Source organism: Ambystoma mexicanum, chromosome 4q, assembly GCF_040938575.1.
Source record: "Ambystoma mexicanum isolate Mex_15411 chromosome 4q, UKY_AmexF1_1, whole genome shotgun sequence".
Lineage (NCBI taxonomy): Eukaryota > Metazoa > Chordata > Amphibia > Caudata > Ambystomatidae > Ambystoma > Ambystoma mexicanum.
In genome coordinates this window covers 588,771,541-588,791,932 of record NC_090928.1, presented here as the reverse complement: position 1 = coordinate 588,791,932, position 20,392 = coordinate 588,771,541, and positions in this window count along the sequence as shown.

Sequence of the window (20,392 nt, the reverse complement as noted above, 5' to 3'; positions counted from 1 at the left end):
TAGAATAATCTGGAACTGAGGGGCCTTGATCACATCGAACACGATCTTCTCATGGTGTCCATCTTGACTTACTAGCGTCACTTCTTGGGTGGTATGCGTTACTGGTCCGGAGGCTATCTCCGTACCATCCACCGTAGTAATGACGTGCTTTACAGCCTTTGGACAAAGAGTCAGATTCATCCTCAAAACCATTTCATGATCCACATAATTGCCAATGGCACCGCTGTCGACGTAAGCTTCAATCGCATGTAATCGATCCGGATGTTCAGGGCTAATGAGGACCATAGGTATCACGAAATGCGAGGTCACGGAACTGGTTTTAACGCTCGGCAAGAGGACCTCTATTCTTGTCGGGCGAGGTCGTTTCCCTGCTCAGAGTTTGTGACCCTGGTAACTGCAGCTCCTACTGCCTTCTTGGCTGGTTTCGCCGGACAGTCTCGAAGAAAGTGCCCCAAGTTTCTGCAATAGAGGCATAATTGCAGCTGTTTTCTCCTTTCCCGCTCCTTTTGTGTTAGTGGTCCTTTCAGGCCCCCTATTTGCATGGGTTCCCCGGAGTGTACTCCTTTGGTAGGAGTTGGTGGTTTGGAAAATACTCGAGCATCAAACTTGGAACGATCGGCCTTCCTGTTCTGCAGTCTGTGGTCAATTTGAAAGACTAAGTCAATATAGTCCGAACAGTCTTGCGGGGGATTCACTACTTGGGCTAACACATCTTTGAGCTCTCCACGTAGACCTCTATAAAACAGCGTAATCCTTTTGTCCTCAGGCCATCGAGTTTCCACTATCAGTCTGTTGAAAGACGCAATATAAGCCAAAAGGTCTTGATTACCCTGTCGCAATGAAAGGAGCTCATTGTCCAAGGCCTGCCCCTGTGAATGTCTTGCAAACAGTTTTTCCATACTGAGCTGAAAAGCTTGAAAATCATGGAGAACCGGATCATCTTGATTAACTAGAGGGATCGACCAGTCTGCCGCATTGCCACTAAGGTACGAAAGCACGAAAGCTACCTTAGCTTGATCAGTTGGAAAGGCTGCTGGCCGGCATAAGAAGTGCAACCGGCACTGATTAATGAATACTGCAAACCTCTTTGGGTCACCATAAAATCGTTCGGGCGGAGCCAGAGCTACATTCCCAGGTAGGTTGATCTGCACTGGGTTCGTAGAGGATGTTGAAGGAAGATTTGCCCCTGATGCGGGTAACAGAGTTTGTCCGTCTTGTGACTGTAGCAATTGTCTAGCGAGATCGTCTGTTCGCTCCTTGGAAATAATCAGTTCCCTTCTTAGAGCATTCGTTTCCTGACGGGCTGCATGCACTTCTGCTCTTAGTTCCCCAAGTAACTGGGCTAGTTGGTCGGTATCCGAGGTTTCCATAGCGCCTCGGTGGGAGTTTTGCGGTAGGCTTTGCGTTCTGTAACGCTCACCTGATTCCCGCAGAGGCGCCGGTCTTGACTGGGTGAATGCCGTATCTTCAAAGGTGATGTGTAACACACGGTTGGCTCTTTGGGCTGGACCTCTGTGCACTGTATGTCTGACTCGAAGAGTAAGATGTCTGCAGATAGAAAATATGGGATTAATGAACTGGGGTTATTGGGTGCCTCTCTCCTCTTCCCTTTCTCTTCTCCTGTAGAACCCCAAAGGTTAACGCCCTCACCTTAGGTAAGTGAACGCCGAGCTCTCCATCTGCCTCGGGCAGGGTGCCGTAACCAGTTCCTTCACTGGATAAGGGTGCAGGCCTCTTGACCTTAGAGGACTGCTGTCCGTCGTTAACTGCACGAACGGTAAGTTCTGGGCGCTTCAAATGTCTTAAAAGTCTTTTGTAATGATATCTCTTGTTTTGCAGAGTTCCGGCGATGGCGGATGGCGGGCTGATGAGAGTTGAGGATCGAACCCGCGTGAGGAATAGAAGCGCCTGGAAGCACGTAGGTAAGCGCTTGTAGCCTGCTTCACGATGCGCACTAACTGTCCCTTTTATCTTGCAGGTACAAGTTCGGAGCTTTAGAGAAGCTGAAGGGTGCTGGAATACCCACTGGATTCGGCGTGGGAAGGAGTAATGGCACTTGAGTAATAAAGTTGCCCAATGTCTTTAAACGCACCTTCTTTTGTCTTTCAGATGCGGGATGCAGCGCCGAAGGCCTCCGGAGCGTGCAAAGAGCTGGTAAGCTTTTGTCTTTCAGATGCCGGAATGCAGTGCGAAGACCTCCGGAACATGCGAAGAGTAGGTAAGCCTTTGTCTTTCAGATGCCGGAATGCAGCGCGAGGCGTTGGTGACAGCCGATGGACCAGGTAAGAGATGCGCTGCCACTGAAGACCGTAGTGCTAACCTGTTCTTTCTTTGTCTTTACAGGTGCTGCTGAAGACTGGATTCCAGGATGGTAAGCCTTTGTTTCCTTAGGCCCAGGATCAGAAGCAGAAGACACGATGAGCGTTCTGCTGCAGAGAATGCAGAATAACGCAAAGTAAGATTCATCCATCGGGTGTGGTTTAAATAGCCTCCTGTAGTGCTTAGGTCTCTCCTTCCACAGCCACGCCTAGGTAAGAAAAGAGTTCCTGCTTTCCAGAAGAGTTCCAGTGTTCTGAACCTAGGGAGTGGCTCCTGCCCCACCCAACAGGAAAAGTAGTCCCAAACAGAAGAGGATCAGGGGTTCAACTGGCAGGTAAGTAAGCAGCATGGTCTGCTGCAGGTAAGTCCACCCAAGCATTATGAGCCCGGCGCTTCCAGCGCTGGGACTGGGCATCTTTATGAGCCTGGTGCCACTGGCGCCAGGACAGGGTCCAAAAGGTCCCAATTGTGACTGGCTGGCACTCGGAACCGGGGTTATGGGTCTGCTTCCAAGGGAGTCGGGCAAGTCCTGATCTTTTGGAAGCAGAGATCATGACAGGAATTTTGTTTGCGAAATAAAAGAGGATTGAATGCAGCCAACATACACATTGTCGTTAACGACTGTCCACAAGTAAAGTCAGTGACGCCAGTGACTGCTGCGATGGTGTAAGCCGCATACACGTATAGGTAATGGAAGCGATGCACACATTACAATTTCACACAGTAGAAACGCCAACCATGTTCGTTGGCCATCTCAACAAGTATGCAAAACAAAGCTAACAGTCAGATGGCCTACCGTCCTGTATTTGGCTGCACTTAACGGCATTGATAATGTTGTCGGCTGCAAATGTATGTGGGTTGGTCTATACATTATGCACACTTTACATGTGTAATGCTTATTAACTCGTGTCATGTTGCAATATCTTCGTTCACTCTCAAAGCACAGGGTATTATGAGAGGCACACCATACGAAACGTAAATGGTGGCATCTCAGTCCCTGAATGGCAATAAGGCCAATGACGCAGACCATATGCAAGTGCAGGCACTTCAGGCTACCTCTACTGGTGTACCAACTGCAAAATGTCCTCCACAACCATTCTGTAATAGTGAGCACCCACAAGAGACATACATATTTCCAAGAGTGTACGCTGGAGTTACATATCAGTATAAGAACGGACCCAAAGAAGGCAACATTCTAAAACCTACTTCCAACCATTGGCCAGCCTGTTAGGTCCAAGGGCCCCAGCCATGCACACAAGTCAGTAGGGTTTTTGGAGGCACAACACAACATAGCACACCAACTGGAAACATCCTCATATTGTCTGCAATGTGCTCCCCATTCCCAATGGAGTCTGCCTACACTCACCAAAAACAGATAGCCGCCTCTACAGCTGCCCGCCAATTAAGTGTATGTGAGTACCTACGTAAAAAGTCCATATCGCAAAACTGTGATGGTAAAAAATTCCTTCCATGTGCCAATGTCTGCCTGCCCTTCATGAAGCATGGCTGTGGCCAAGCCCTAGGCTCCTCGGTAAATGCGGAAGCCTACGGCCTCCGCCTTTGCACCCAAGAGCCTACTCCTTCAACACACCCACTAGAAGGTAATAGAGGCGTGCATGCTAGCATGTGGCCACATAGCTTTCCTGACTACCGGTACATATGAGTACACCAACGGACTCAAACAAGGCTACATTCTCCAACCTATTTCCAAACAGTGGCCACACTGTTAGTTGCAAGGACCCTAGCCATAAACACAAGCCAGTACCCTTTGCAGGCACAACACAGTATAATACATCGACTGCAAATACACTCATATTGCCACCAATGCTCTCCCCATCTCCAATGGAGTCTCCCTGCACTCACTAAATGAGCCGCCAGTGTAGCTACCCCCCAATGACGTATAAGTGAGTAACTGCGTAAAAGGTCCATATCGCAAAACTGTGATGGTAAAAAAATCCTTCCATGTGCCAATGTCTTACTGCCCTCCCTGAAGCAAGGCTGTGGCCAAGCCCTAGCCTCTTGGGTACATTTAGCGGCAAACAGCCTCCACCCATGACTCCAGAGCCTAGTCCTAGTACACACACACTGCAGGGCAATAGAGGCATGCATGGGAACACGCGGCCATTGAGCTTTCCTGCCTACAGATACGTCTGGGTACACTGACGGACCCAAACAAGACAACATTCTCACACTTACTTCCAACCAGTGCCCACACTGTTAGGGCCAAGCGGCGTAGCCATGCACACAAGGCAGTAGGGGCTTTGCAGTCACAACACAACATAGTACACCAATGACAAATATCCTCATATTATCTCCAATGCTTTTGCCACCCCAATGCAGTCTCCCTGCCCTGACCAAAATATGATAGTCCCCTGTGCACCTAACCACCAATGAAGTATGTGTCAGTAGCTGCGTAAATGGTCCATATAGCAAACGTGTGCTGCTAAAAAATTCCTTACATGTCTCAATGTCATAATGGCCTTCCTTGAAGCAAGGGTGTGAGCAAGCCCTAGCCTCTTGGGTACATGCGGAGGCCTGTGGCCTCCGCCGATGAACCCAAAATCCTAGTCCTTGCACATCCATTAGAAGGCAGTAGTGCGTACACTAACGGACCCACACATAACAACTTCCCCACACCTACTTCCACATGAGTACACCAACGGACCCACACATGACAACTTCCTCACACCTACTTCCAACCACTGCCCGCACTGTTAGGTGCAAGGCCCATAACCATGCACAAAAGCCAGTATTGACTTTGCCGGCACAAGTTAGTAGGGTTTTTGGAGGCACATACAACATAGTACACAGACTGGAAATATCCTCATAGTATATCTAATGCACTCCCCATCCCCACTGCAGCCTGCCTGCACTGACCAAAATATGATAGTCGCCTGTGCAGCTACCCACCAATAAAGTATATGCGAGTAGCTGTGTGCATGGAAGCAGTCAGTTGTGGGGGTGGTGCCCAAGCTCTAGGCTCTTAGGTACAAGGGGAGGCCTGCCGCTTCTGCCCATGCACTGAAAAGCCTACACCTTACCCACAACCACTACAAGGCAAGACAGCCAAGCATGGGAAAATTTTGCCACAAAGCCACTGCCATAAAACAATGCAAATGCACAAATTCAACAACTAGCAGCCCTAGGCTACAACACAACACATGGGCAATTTCTTTGCTTTGCGCTCTTTCACCCACCCGAGCCTGCAAACCATGTTTTGCAACCCCGTCCGCCTCGGCACTATCCTTCAATATACCATGGTGGCGTTTTCCAAAAACTTTGACGCACGGCATGCTTCCCTGCAGCCAACCACCAGCCGTGTCCACTGTTCACAGACAGCACAGCGTACCGCAGGCCAATGAGACTTTGGTCCGCGGAGCGAACAGGAAAATGAGTCTGCGGAGTGGACCCAGATATCACAAATTATTTGACACATACACTTCAGTCCTTTGCAACAAAAGTACTGGTCTGATTACCACCAAAGACACAAAAGTACGCTTTCTGACCCAAGCCCACGGTGCTGCCGCAAATTTGGTGCAAATCCGTCCAGCCGTTCGGGCTGTATCTGTGCGCAATGTTTTTCCCCATTCAGTTTATGGAAGAAAAACAATGTGGGACCCACCCCCCCCATAACTTTGCCCCCCCTGCACGAAACCTCACCCAACTTGGCAAAAAGATTCTGAGCCAGCCATATACTTTTTTTGCAAAGTTTGATGAGGATTCCTCCAGAGGAGGGAAGTAATAAGCCGCCGGAAAAGTGCTCTTCCAATGAGTGTAGCAACTTAACCATAACTAAACGCCAGCTAACGCGGGCTGTGTGATATATGTATATATATATATATGTATATATATATATATATATATACATATATATATATATATATATATTCAATGAACAGACCCTCCATCTTATAGCGATATTGCGATCCCGCAAAATGCAGTAAAAAACGGCCGCTTTTTGCAAAAAAACGCAAAAACACCTGTTTTTGCAAAAACACCCACAAAAATGTCAATTTCTGAAATTATTATTTTTTTTTTTAAAACTCAAGGGACCAAGGGGCTCAACTCTTATTTTTTTAACTCAAGAAATGAAATGCACAAGCACATTTCATCACTTAAGCAATAAAAAAATAAAAAAGAGCCGTCCGATCCACAAAGGACATCTGAATGGACGCTTCTTATATGCACCCATTCAGATGTCCTTTTTCACCCCTTTGCGCACATCAGGGGCATTTCTGCGCATTTAAAAGTGCATCCCAAATTGACAAGCAAGATGTGCTTTTAAATGTGCAGAAATTATAGGCCACTCTATGTGCCCACTTTAAATACATGCACGAGGGGTTGCACTGCTTTACAGGGTCTTAAATGACCCTACTGACTCATGCAATACTTAATTTTTCTTTTTTTTAAGTGTGACAGCTGCTGTCTCACTTTCATTTCTCTTGCCCAAATAGAAATGTGTTTTTTTGGGTTGCAATTTACAGTAGTATGAACCTTAAGGGCCAGCTATGGTGAAATGCACGGGGAGCCTGAAGACCATTGTCGGAGAGCATTTCTAACACAAACGTATTCAAGGTGGCTGGCCAGCACATCATTTGCGCTACAGCTCTGCCCCGTGGAAATGCGCAGGTCACCTTTGAGATTAAGGTGGCTTGCTCATTTCCAAAAATGGCTCATCTAAAAACAGCACATCTTCTGCTCTATTTTTAGATGCCCCATCTTTTTAGAACAAAATCTACAGTTTTCTACAATAATTGAAAAATGGTCACAATATTTGAGAGAAAGGAGTGAGAGGGGAGTGATGGGTGAGCTGTGGCGTGGTAGGCAAGAAAGTGAAGGGAGATCAGAGGGAGAGCAGTGGGTCAGAGGGGGAAGCAGTGGGCAAGAGAGCAGAGTGGAAGCAGTGGGGTGGTGGGCCTGAAATCAGAGCAAGCGGAGGTACAGAAAGTGGAAGGAACATGGGCTCAGGGGTAGTAGTGGGCTACAGATTGGGAGGAAGGATGAGGGAAGAGTGTGATAGAATGGGAGAAAGGATGAAATATGCAGAAGTAGCATGCAAGAATGAAGGACTGTATACTGTGGGAGCAATTGAGGAGCGTACGGTGTGAGTTAGGAGTATGATTTGGAGTTTGCAAGGGACTTGAAAGCGCAAATTATGACTTTGCAGTGTGACAGAGCATGTGAGTTTGTGTATGACTGAGCGTGAGGTTCAAAAATACAAGTTGTGATGGGGAATTGGTGAGACGTGTGAGGTGTGTTGGGTGAGAGAGGTGTGTGGGTGTTTGTGGGATTGGGGAACATAGAAGGGCAATATGTTCAGCAATACAACTGATAATAATTAATAACGTTAATAATATTAAATAGGCATGCACATTAAACCAAAAAAACATAGCCAAAACAAATGCTGTTCTGCCAAGCCAGAGACATCTAGGACTCTTCCTATTTGATATAAAAGATACATATATTGATACCCTGGCTCTCTTGTAGCCTTGCACACAGCCTCTTTCATGCAATGTACCAATCTTGCACCCTCCAGTCAATACAAATTGTGTTGCAAAAATGCCACCATAAATAAAGGTTTGTGCCGCAAAATTAGCCATTTCATTTAGAAAAATTTGCCATTTCATGCCGCAAAATCCTGGAGGGTCTGAATGAAAAAATGTTGTTAAGGGGACGTTATGGTTAAGTTGCACTAATAAAAACCTATGAAATTATATGAAAAAACTTTTTTAAAGGGACGGTAGGGTTACAAGTAAAACAGGAAAACTCCTGAAATTCGCCAGTTACGGTAAGCTAAGCAACCATAACTCATGCCACCATCGTGCACTGCTAAGACTAACACCCAGGACATCAAAGATGACATCACAAATGTCATTGATGACATTACAGATGACATCACAAATCTGGGCCACTTGTTTTTGTTCACTGACATATATAGGCCAGGTGGTTTTGTTCACTGACAGTCAGAATATTAAAATTGAAAATGGTGCTATATATCTGGACGTTAACCTTGTCATATGTTTTTTTAAGTAATTTCCTTAGGATTGGGTCTCAGCTCATGGTGCACATAAATGGGGAAATGAGCAGGCCTCAAACACACAATTCATTTGTATACATGAAAATAAACTTTAATGTCATTAACATTTTCGGATGATATTGTTTCTTTCTTCCTTACTTTAGTTTCCATGTATGTGCCTCTGATTTGTATGTGTTGTGGTTATTCATATGTATTGTCTGTACCAGCACAAGTGTTGTAAGTCTTGAATTGTTAGCTAGTTATTACATGTTTAACATTACTCAAAATTCTGATAAGGTAGCATTCATTATTGTACTATCCAAAATGACAAGATTATAAATAGTGTACTTCTATGGTGCATGCTGCAGTCATTGCCTATGTGTATATATGATTAGGTTTCTATATTAACAACACTCCAATACAATGATTTTAGATGAGTACATACTTTAATAGATTAAGTAGTTCACGATAAGGCTCCCGATTACCCCTGACATCGTGTTACCAACAATGTAAACAAAACTCCTTGAAGGGACTTTTCATCAAAATGTATTTCACATGTGAAGTCGTCAGTGATGTCATCAATGGACATTCATTAGCCTGCATTTCTGGACCCATTTGCAAAAGCACCTTTCACCATTACAAATGATAGTTACACACCATTCAACTGTAAGAAATCTCATTCATAAACTGTACTATGTCAAAAGTCCTGCTTTAGCACTGGCCAATTTAAATAACATTCTTCTACATGGTACCTACCCGAAGAAATAGCACACATCCAGAGATAATATTTTGGAAGTGAAAGCCACTTACAAAATTCAATATCTTTAAAACAGACTAGCAACAACTTTACAGATGGCAACCTTCTTCTACACACATACAAAAAAGAAATACTAACGTTTAAAAGCACATCTGCTGAAGTACCAAACCATATGTGTGTGTGTTGCAGCAGGACTTTTTTATAAAAATAGCACAAAAACTGTAGACATAATGTACAAAATAGAAGACAATGAAGATTCCAAGTGGCTCCAATTGGCTCTCTATCTTATAGCAGAAAACAAATACGTAATGAAAGGGGCCCCTAGGGGTCCCTCGTGCTATGGAAACAAGGCAATAACCATACACGAAAAGATGCGCCAGACACGAGGTTCAAATTCCCAATGCTAGGGTTTATTGCAAGCAAAAATAGTCCCAATTGGCCAACTCTGGTCTCACGCCCCGCGACGTGAGTTTCCTAGACCTCGAGGGACGCAAGAGAGCGAATTACGTACATCAGTTACATATATACAAAATGCATATCATACAATCAGCTATGTCATGTTTAACACCCTCCTTTATTAAGTTTCTTTGAACTCGGGATGACGATGGACATTTCCGACGGGTATGACAATTATGACACTTTCGATGTCTATTCTAGTAACAATGTGCAATTTAGAAAGTGCGGAGGCATCTTTTAGTTGTTGAACAGAACACAGTGGTTATGTTCTTGGAAGCAAGCTGCACACGGGGGAAGAGCCACATTCCATGCTTTGCTATCTATGAGGTACTATTCGTGTCCTGGGAGCCGACACGCTCTAAAGGGTTTTGCGAAGGGGGGCCGTAGGAAGAGCATAATTCAAGCCTTTAGCTGTTTTATTCTAACATATTCTACCATCGTACGAGACTGGCTGGCAGCTGTGAAGTGATTAAATGCCCTGCAGCTCTCCCTCAAGGCTACAGAGAGGGAGCATGGGCATTCCTTTCTAGGCTACTCATGAGGAGTTTTCAACAAACCCCTCAGTCCCATGACCTTGCCCTTTTCATATTCAGATAACAATGTTAACAGTTGAGCAGAGTAAGCAGAAACCGCAAGAATTGCAAGCTGCAAAGCAGTTTTAGACAGAAAGCAATGAGCAATGGTTAACAGGCAAAATGGCGATTTTGCTACGTTTAAAATGGCCGCTTGTTAGTCAAGCATAACAGTCTATATTTCTATAATTCGGTGCATAAAACGGTTGGCCTACGGCCATCAAGTTACGTCTGTCATTCAAATGAAGGGTCTTCACTTTTCCAGATTGACAAACCCTCCTTTTGGCCGTATGCTAAACGTCTTATTCGTTCATTTTATCCTCCTCCGATAAGGATAAGTCTGGGGTATCTATGTCTGAACCTTTCATGCTATTATCAGCATCATCTTCATCATTAATGTCTATAGCCATGAATTGTTTTACTGTCTTTGTTTCATAAGTGTCTCTGTTATTTTGGCCATGAATTTGTTTTCCTCTCGACACCATGTGCACACATCCCTTAGTACATCCATCAGTTATTTCAGTGAAAACTATTGGTAAGCATTGTATGCAACAGCAACATGGTATGAATATACCAAATACCATCATTAGTATTGAAATTAACTTCCATCCCCAAAACCGCAATAATCCCCAAAACCAGGATCCTATCCCCCAACCCCCTTCTTCAGTAGAGAGCGTGGAACTTAGGACATGTAATTTCCGGATTGCTTTAAATATCGTAGGGGAGTAATCATCTATATACACACAGCATGCAGTTTTTACGAGTTTGCATACTCCCCCACGATCAACTAATATTATATCGAGAGCCATCCTGTTTTGGAGTGCCATTAGTCTTATTCCTTTTTCTTCTAACGTCATATTCAATAAAATATCCGTTGTTGAATCTATTGTATTTCTTAATATCCTAGACAGTTTTCTTATATTGTAAGAATGTTCTATTTGGGACAAGAATGGTATAAATGATTTGGCTATATCTATTGCTATCATTCCATCCTCGCTACTCCTTTGAGTTCTACCTTTTGTTCGTCTAGCTACTTCTGCTGTCTCCAAGAGGAACACTCCTGGAAATAGTAGACCTAGGTAGCATGTACTTCCCGAGTTCCTAGGTAACCATGGATATGCTTTTTCCCACATATAAAGTAAACAGGGTCCCCTACATAGACGGGTTCTATTTTGTGCTTGAAAACCACCGTATTCAGGTGGTTGCTAAACGTTCCTACTTTATAGGAACCCTTTTTCTAAAAACATAGGGGAGCAGTTTCGGGGCTGTGATCCACTGTATAGGCAGGGGGCACAGCATCTTTATTCCATTCATCCCTCATCCGAAATGTCATTACTGATGTTTCTTCTGCTGGCGGGGTTGGTCTATTTTGCCTATGTAATCTATCTAGTCTTGTTGTCTTTCGTGTATTCTTCCTTATGGGATCTGGTGAAAACATGCAAGCTTTATGGAATATGGAACAACCCACAGGTCTCATGATCACTTCCTCAAATTCATTCATATTGGTCTCATCTAGCTGACCCGTATTACTCTTGTTCCATTTCCCAAAGAACATTGCACTCAATGATACTTCACATGAATAAACCAATGGTAACAGTTGTACATACCAGCCTATCCCTTTCCCACCATGCTGTGGTAAATGGGCACAAACCCAACAATCTTTTTTCTTTAAAACCGCATGGGTCATGTTCATGATGAGCAACAATGTATTGTTGCCGTATCCTTCTCTATGTCTTTCTTCCATTGGGGGCAAAGTACCAGTGATTACATGAACTGGGCTTTCAGTAGCTGCTTTTGGCAAAAGTGTTTCTAATGGGTGCGCGTACTCCAGGAACCATAGTGTAATAGCTGTTACTGTTGCTAGTACCACACTTAAGAAACACAGGACCAATGTCCAAATCAGTACCTTATTCCTTTTACCATGCTTTTTCCCTAAATTTACAGTTTCTAAATCTATCATCTTTTCAGCAGGGGTGCAGGAGGAGGCTGAAACCGGTCTTGATTTGTTCTTCATCGTCCTTCTTCTTGCTGGCAAAGTTCGTCGCAATTGTCTCTCGTTCTCGATGCCAGAAAAGTTCAACGAAAAATGTCACAGTTCAATTCTGCCAGCCCTTTCACAGCCTAGATCACCTATCCACTCCGAGCAAGATTAGTTGTTCTTTCTCCCACTGCTCAGACGATTTCTGAGCAGTTCTTTATTGATAGAGTACTATGTGCATCCAGCTTGTCCCGCTCTGGTTTAGGACACATGTACTCTATCAGCCTTAGTACTTATGTGCGTCCAGCTTCTCCTGGTCTGGCTCCTGACACATGTACTTTTATAAGCGCACCGAGGAGCCGTGAGTCTTGAATTGTCCGACTTGCACAACTCTCACACTTCTCTCCTCTACGCCCCTGGCTCCTACTCCGTTCTTGAGTGGAACCAAAGGCAAAAGAAAAGCACCAAAGATCTGTGGATCACTTTGCCTGTCGAGGCCGCAAATTATACCGGTTCACTCCTGGTATTGTATGATCCGTGAATAGTGCCGTTGCACTTCCAGTATCAGGCTCAGTGTCAGCCTGTGGCACAATGATGGGTAACGATGAGCGCCGTGGCAATGATGTAGTTTCTTTCTTTGGCTTTGGTGCATTTGTAGAAACTGGTGGGCGCGAAAGGGGTACACGCGTTGTTTCTGCTCGTGTTTGCAATGCAGGGTTTGTGTCGCGCGGCAGTGATGTTGTTTCTGCTGGGCAACGTTAGGGCACTTTTCACCCTCTCCCTTTACTGGCAGCCTCCTCAGGCTCTGTTTCGAGTTTCACTTCTCGCTTGGGCTTTGTTTCAACTTTCACTTCTCGCTCAGGCTGATGCTGTGGCAATGGACTGGCAACGGTTTCTTCCGTTTCCGAGACCGTTTCCTTTCTCTGGTCGTCGGAAGTTGTCAGCAGTCCTGGGAATCTTTTGGCATGTTTCTCGTGGATCCATGCCTTCCATTTGTCTACTCGGATGGCCGTTTGCGTTGCCAAAAGTACTTGGTAGGGGCCGCGCCACCTGGGTGCTAATGCTGTCTTCCACTCAAAGTTCTTTATTAAGACCCAACTTCCAGGCTCCAGCGAGTGCCCCGGTCCGGTATATCGCACTGGTAACGCCTCCTGCACCTGCTGATGAATCAAATGCAACTTCTGCATTAAAAGGCCACAGTACGTGCTTAACATAGGATGCTCGACCTCACATAATCTTTTGGGCTGCGGTGCGCACCACACATTTGCCGGTCTCCCCATTATAATTTCATAAGGCGAGAGCCCAGTCTTAGCCTGCACAGACGTGCGCATGCACAATAGCGCTAGGGGTAATGCATCCACCCAACTCAACTTGCTCCCAGCACAGATTTTAGCTATCTTTGACTTCAAGATTCTGTTATGTCTCTCCACAAGCCCGGCAGAACTGGGATGCCTGGAACTGTGGAATCTCTTCTCTATCTGCAGACCTGCACAGATCTGTAGCACTACTGCGCCCACAAAGTGTGGGCCGTTGTCTGACCATAGGACACGGGGCAACCCAAACCGGGAGAAATATTCTTTCAACATTACTTTTGCCGTTGACATGGCAGTACAGTCTTTTAAAGGATATGCCTCCACCCACTTGCTGAATGCACAAATCACCACTAACACATATTTGTAGTTCTGGCACCTTTCCATTTCTATGAAATCAACATGGATCACCTCAAATGGCATAGAGGGTGGGCCAAAACTACCTACTGGATTCACGGTTCCCTTCCCTACATTGTGTTGCAGGCATGTAATACAATTCTGCACTAGCCTTTCTGCATTCTTTTTTATGTGCTCATTTTTCCATACTGTGGATAAATGCTGTACCATCTTCTTCGCGCAAATGTGGGTAGGGCTATGTGCCATTGTATCCATTGCGGTTACGTAACAATTTGGCAACATCCAGTTCTTGGTCTCTTTGTCCACCCAACATCCCTCCAAATATAACTCAGCAGAGCCCTCAGCCCACCCCTGAATCTCTTCGGTCGTGGCCTCAGCCTGCATTTCTTTGACTGTGGCAACTCCATTCTCTATCATACAAGGTACTTCCTCAGTCTGTACTGTCATCATTTTATTTCCCAAATCTATGGCTGTTTGCTTCGCAATCCTGTCTGCAAATGCGTTTCCTTCTCCCACTTTACATGTTACCTTTTCATGCGCCTCGCACTTCACTATAGCTAGGCGCTTTGGAAACGTGAGTGCAGACAACAATCGCACAATCAAAGGGCCATGCTGAATCCTGGCCCCGGGTGATGTCAAGAAACCCCTCTCAGCCCAAAGTCGGCCAAAGTTATGAACCACGCCAAAGGCGTACTTGCTGTCAGTATAAATATTCACATTCAAATTCTCAGAGAGTTCACAGGCTCGGGTCAGTGCTATTATTTCTGCGGCTTGTGCCGAATTGTAGGGGATTCTTCTGCTTTCTACAACACTCTCTATGGTAGTAATTGCATATGCGCCCGTTGATGTGCCATCAGGTAATTTAAAACAAGAGCCGTCACAAAATAACTCCCCATCTGGCTCTTTCTGTGGGATGTCGCTCAAGTCAATTCTTCCCTTTGTTTCTTCTTTAGTGACCATTAAACAATCATGGGGTGGTGATTCGTTGTCACCAATTTCTGCTATGGGCAGTGGCATTAATTCTGCAGGATTCAATGCGCTACACCTCATATTTTGGATGTGGGAGCTCATATCTTGTTAGTCTAGCTGAGGTGAGGTGTTGCGTCTGTGTCCTATTTAATAGAACGTCTATAGCATGTGGCACCATCAGAATTAAAGTGTGCCCCAATACCATTCCTTCCGTATGTTTCACTGACGCAGCAGCCGCTGCGACGGATAGCAAACATTGTGGTAGTGCGCGCGCTACAGGGTCCAGCGCGGAAGAATAATAGCCGCACGGCCTATTTCTTCCACCTTGTTCCTGTGTCAAAACCGCCAATGCACATCCTTCACTCTCACTCACAAATAGTCTAAAGATCTTTTTATAGTTAGGAGTGCCTAAAACTGGCGCAGCACACAATGCAGCTTTCAATTGCTCAAACGCTTTCTGACATTCCTCATCCCACTGTAAAGGCATCACTGCATCCTTTTTAGTTAACTTTATCATCAGCTTCTCAATCAACGCAAAATTACTGATCCATTGCCGACAATGAGAGGCCATGCCTATTACAGCTCTCACCCCTTTTTGAGTTTTTGGAATAGGCATACTAGAAATACTTTCTATGCGTTCTGGTGTTAATCTTCTCCCTTCTTTCGAAAGTAGGTAACCCAAATAAGACACCTCCTTCTGATTATACTGGAATTTCTTCAAACTTGCCTTGTGACCATGGGTCGCTAAGTGTGTCAATAACAATATAGTACTTTCTTTGCAGATCTCTTTTGTGTCAGCAGCTATTAATAAGTCATCTATGTACTGCAAGAGTACGCACCCTTCGGGTAATTCTAGCATGTCTAGCTGCTCTTTTAGCACTCGGCTGTAAATGCTCGGGCTTTCTGTGTATCCTTGTGGAATGCGTGTGAATGTGAATGATCGACCTCCTAGAGTGAACGCGAACAGATATCTACTGCTTTTATCCACTGGAATGCTAAAGAACGCGTTCTTCAGATCAACTACACTAAAGTATTCTGCAGTGGCCGGTATCATTGTCAGTATCGTTGTGACATCTGGGACCAAAGGGAATTGTGGGTCTACCACTTTGTTTAATGAGCGCAGATCAATTATGAAACGATAGGGTACTTGATTGCCTCCTTTCTTGTAAACTGGAAGAATCTGGCTGTTACACGTGCTACCTGCAATTTCTTCAACCACCCCCAATCTCACCAGGTCAGTAACAATACTTTTTAATCCCTTCTCACCTTTAACAGAAATTTTATACTGGGGAATTCGTGGTAGTGTGACACCTTCTTTCAAAGTTATTTTTGCTGGCTATATTTTCAAGCATCCTATATCGTTATCATGCATTGCCCACAGACAGGTTGGTACTCTACGTAGCTCTTCTGGTAACGCTTTTGACATAAATTCCGTCACCGGTGCATCGTGACGCCACATCGTGAGGAACACCCCATCTGCCGTACAATGTATGACTGCCCCCAATTTTCTCAACAAATTTAATCCTAGCAAGTTCTCGCCACAATTTTCTGTCAAAAGAAATGGACACTGTTCCGTGAATGGTCCTATTGTAATTGGGACAGCTTCGGACATGGGGTTAATTACTGGTGTACCTGTGAACCCTACAGAAACATTCTTTTGCCCCGACAGTGGGATCTCCGGAACCAAGTGGTGGTCTATCGAGCACTTCTGTGCCCCTGTATCTACAAGGAAACGGTGCTCCTTATTCCCGACTCTCATTTCTACGTAGGGTCCTCTCTGATTCACAAGAATAGATACTGGTTCCGACCCCTGCCGTGGGCTGTCCTATCGCAAAAATGACACATCGTCCGATGTGTAGTCACCGCTGCTGCTATAATACATGTTTGGCTGTGTATCAAAAATATTCCCATTTCCCCCTCGGTGTCCTCCACTCTGATCATTTGTCTGTTGGCCCTGCCCGCCCTGACATTGGTTCGAAACACTTTGGTTCAATCCCTGGTTCTGTTGCGATTGGTTTTGACCATAGGATTGGTTTTGAGTACCTCCATTGGTATATCCCTGCTGCTGCTGCATGCTATTTCTGCTTGGGCCGTGTGACCCCTGATGTCCTCTATGAGGCCTTCTCTGACCAAACCCACCTATATTCGGTAGGTGCGGGCATTGCGCTCGCCAGTGTCCTTCCTCCTTACAGTACGCACATTGATTTACTCCCAATAACACCCCATGCATATTATTCAAATTTCCTCTGCCTTGTGCATTTCCTCTACCTCTATTGTATCCAGTGACCTGCTGCAGTAACACTCATACTATCGTTCGCATCGCTTCTTTTCTCATCTCCAATGGGTACCCATTACATATCTCACTTATTTCCTTCACTGACGTTCTTTTGTTTGACATCCCTCGCATTGTTTCCCCCACCCATACCTGCAATCTTTGTTTATCACCTATTTGTCCCGGTACCGGCAAATGCTTTGTACCACCTGAAAAAACTCTCGGCCACGATTTTTGGATATACAACCTCAACGCCTCCTTCCTACCTGTCTTAATACACTCACTACTATATTCAGGTGTAGCAAACATCTCAGCATATCTGTATTCCATTTCATTTTTCACTTCAATGAGTTTGTGCACATGTTTTCTTACATCCTCATCTTTTTGCTTACTACGTGCTAACTTATTCAAATCTAACAATCGCTGTGGCAGTAAATTCCCAAGTATCTTTTTCCATTCTCCCACCAAAAATTCCCCCATGCATTCCAACACTACCTGGGCCTCATTACGACCCAGGCGGTAAGTTACCGCCTGGGTGGTACCTTTACCACCATGGCGTAAACTATGTTTACGCCATGGTGGTTGGCGGACTTACCGCCCCATTCCGAGGTTGGCGGGGCGGTAAGTCCCCAATCCCCATTTACCCTTCCCCATTCCCATTTTTGCCCCATAGGGCATAATGGGAGTGGGGAAGGCGTTAATTACGCCACCGTAAATTACGGTGGCGTAATTAACAACATGGTCCCTTAGCGCCATGGATTTTAACACCTGCTAAAAGCAAAGAAATTGTGTGTCCGCGGTCTGCGCTTGTGGCAGGGCTCGAGCTGTGGGTGGGGCTTGGGTTAATGCTTGCGTGAGGGGAAGTGCTTGGGCTATGGGAGGGGGTACGAGAGCTACTGGTTGGGCCTGCGCAGTCACTACTGGCGTGTTTGGTTTCGATTCTGGTTTTGGGCCTCGACCCGTGTTAGTTAACAAATGTTCCATTAATTTGTCTGCTATGTGTAGTTCCCACTGCGGGTATATTCCTTCTATGTTCATTTGGTCACGTCTCCCTTCCCATCTTAGACTTGCCGTCCTCTCCTCCTCCTCCTTTTCTTCTGCTACCTCAAGCTTCGTTTTGTGCCTACGCGCATGCTTCTCTCTACTCTTTTTTCCTAATCAGCACCCTTTCTAGGTTATTTATCCTCGCAATCTCAAAGCTACCATTAATCGGCCACTCATGGTCGGGTTGCTTTCTAGTTTGCCTATGCCAAATTTCACAAAATATTATCGTACCCACACCATATTTTGCATACATGTCATAAGCCGGCGTTCCCCCAGGCGGTGCACTTTGGCCATATTCCAAGGACTGTCTCCCGCAGCTGAAAAGCCCCGCTAAAGTGGACAATACTCCAGGCATGTTTCTTTAACCTTCCCTTTTGGTTAGCTAACCTTTACCTGGACGTTTGAATTTGCAAAATCAACACTCTACCAAAAATCAGGTTTTTATATGAATCGGGGAATGACTCACCTGATAAAACAAGTCGCCTGTCCTAACGCAACCTCTCCCAAAGTCGTGTCTGCGCTTCTCTGGCTTCTGCCTCGTTTCAGGACCCTCGCCTCCTTTGCCCTCTGGCCCGGTACGTCGATCAGGGATCAGATGTGTGCAGATCTGCGGAAGGAATCTCTCCTCACTTCTACAGGGCGCCCCGTACACCTCTTGATCCCGGCTCGATCGTCCTGTCCTCGCCGTTCTTCCGCCTTTACTCCGTTACAACGTATACAATGGGGCAAGTGGGGGAGGGTCCCTATTCGCGTGCCATCTTGAAAGGGCTATGGAAACAAGGCAATAACCATACATGAAAAGATGCGCCAGACACGAGGTTCAAATTCCCAATGCTGGGTTTATTGCAAGCAAAAATAGTCCCAATTGGCCAATTCTGGTCTCACGCCCCGCGACGTGAGTTTCGTAGACCTCGAGGGACACAAGAGAGCGAATTACGTACATCAGTTACATATATACAAAATGCATATCATACAATCAGCTATGTCATGTTTAACACCCTCCTTTATTAAGTTTCTTTGAACTCGGGATGACGATGGACATTTCCGACGGGTATGACAATTATGACACTTTCGATGTCTATTCTAGTAACAATGTGCAATTTAGAAAGTGCGGAGGAATCTTTTAGTTGTTGAACAGAACACGGTGGTTCTGTTCTTGGAAGCAAGCTGCACACGGGGGAAGAGCCACATTTCATGCTTTGCTATCTATGAGGTACTATTTGTGTCCTGGTAGCCGACACGCTCTAAAGGGTTTTGCGAAGGGGGGCCGCAGGAAGAGCATAATTCAAGCCTTTAGCTGGTTTATTCTAACATATTCTACCATCGTACGAGAAAGGCTGGCAGCTGTGAAGTGATTAAATGCCCTGCAGCTCTCCCTCAAGGCTACAGAGAGGGAGCGTGGGCATTCCTTTCTAGGCTACTCATGAGGAGTTTTCAACGAACTCCTCAGTCCCGCGACCTTGCCCTTTTCATATTCAGACAACAATGTTAACAGTTGAGCAGAGTAAGCAGAAACCACAAGAATTGCAAGCTGCAAAGCAGTTTTAGACAGAAAACAATGAGCAATGGTTAACAGGCAAAATGGCGATTCTGCTATGTTTAAAATGGCTGCTTGTTAGTCAAGCATAACAGTCTATATTTCTATAATTCGGTGCATAAGACGGTTGGCCTACGGCCATCAAGTTACATCTGTCATTCAAATGAAGGGTATTCATTTTTCCAGATTGACAGTATTTACTAACCCTGCAATGCTTTGCAGATACTGCACTGTCAAACTTTACAACAACCTAATACCTTCACGTGCTATCACTAATAACTTGGAATTATTCCCACTATCAAAACCACAACACTAACTTAACTTGTATGAGAGCATTATAATTCAAACAGAGCACCCATTTCAAGCAATAATACGCCTTCAACCAAAAACAGCAAAACTACCTTCCTCTGAATTACTAAAAGGCATTTGTGGCAAAGTAGTTTATTTGCCTTTAGATCTCAAATAAATTGTAAACACTCTGAGAGTGCAACGGCCAATAGATCAATCTTTTATTATCCTAGTAAATGGTATACCTACAAAAGACAAAATAAATTGTCAGCAACTAGTGGACTTACATAAAGTTAGAGAAGCCCTGCAATATCTAAAATACAACAATGAATACTACAAAGAAATGGACATTGAGGAAAACTTCAGGGAAACCACCAAAATAATTCAAGACTTATCAGGAACTGGCCAATTTCAACTTCTAGATCCTACAACAGAATCCAATATTTTAGACCATTATACAATTCACCCTTTGCACTCTAAAGGCACCATAGATGATGCACTGGAACCTTACCAAATG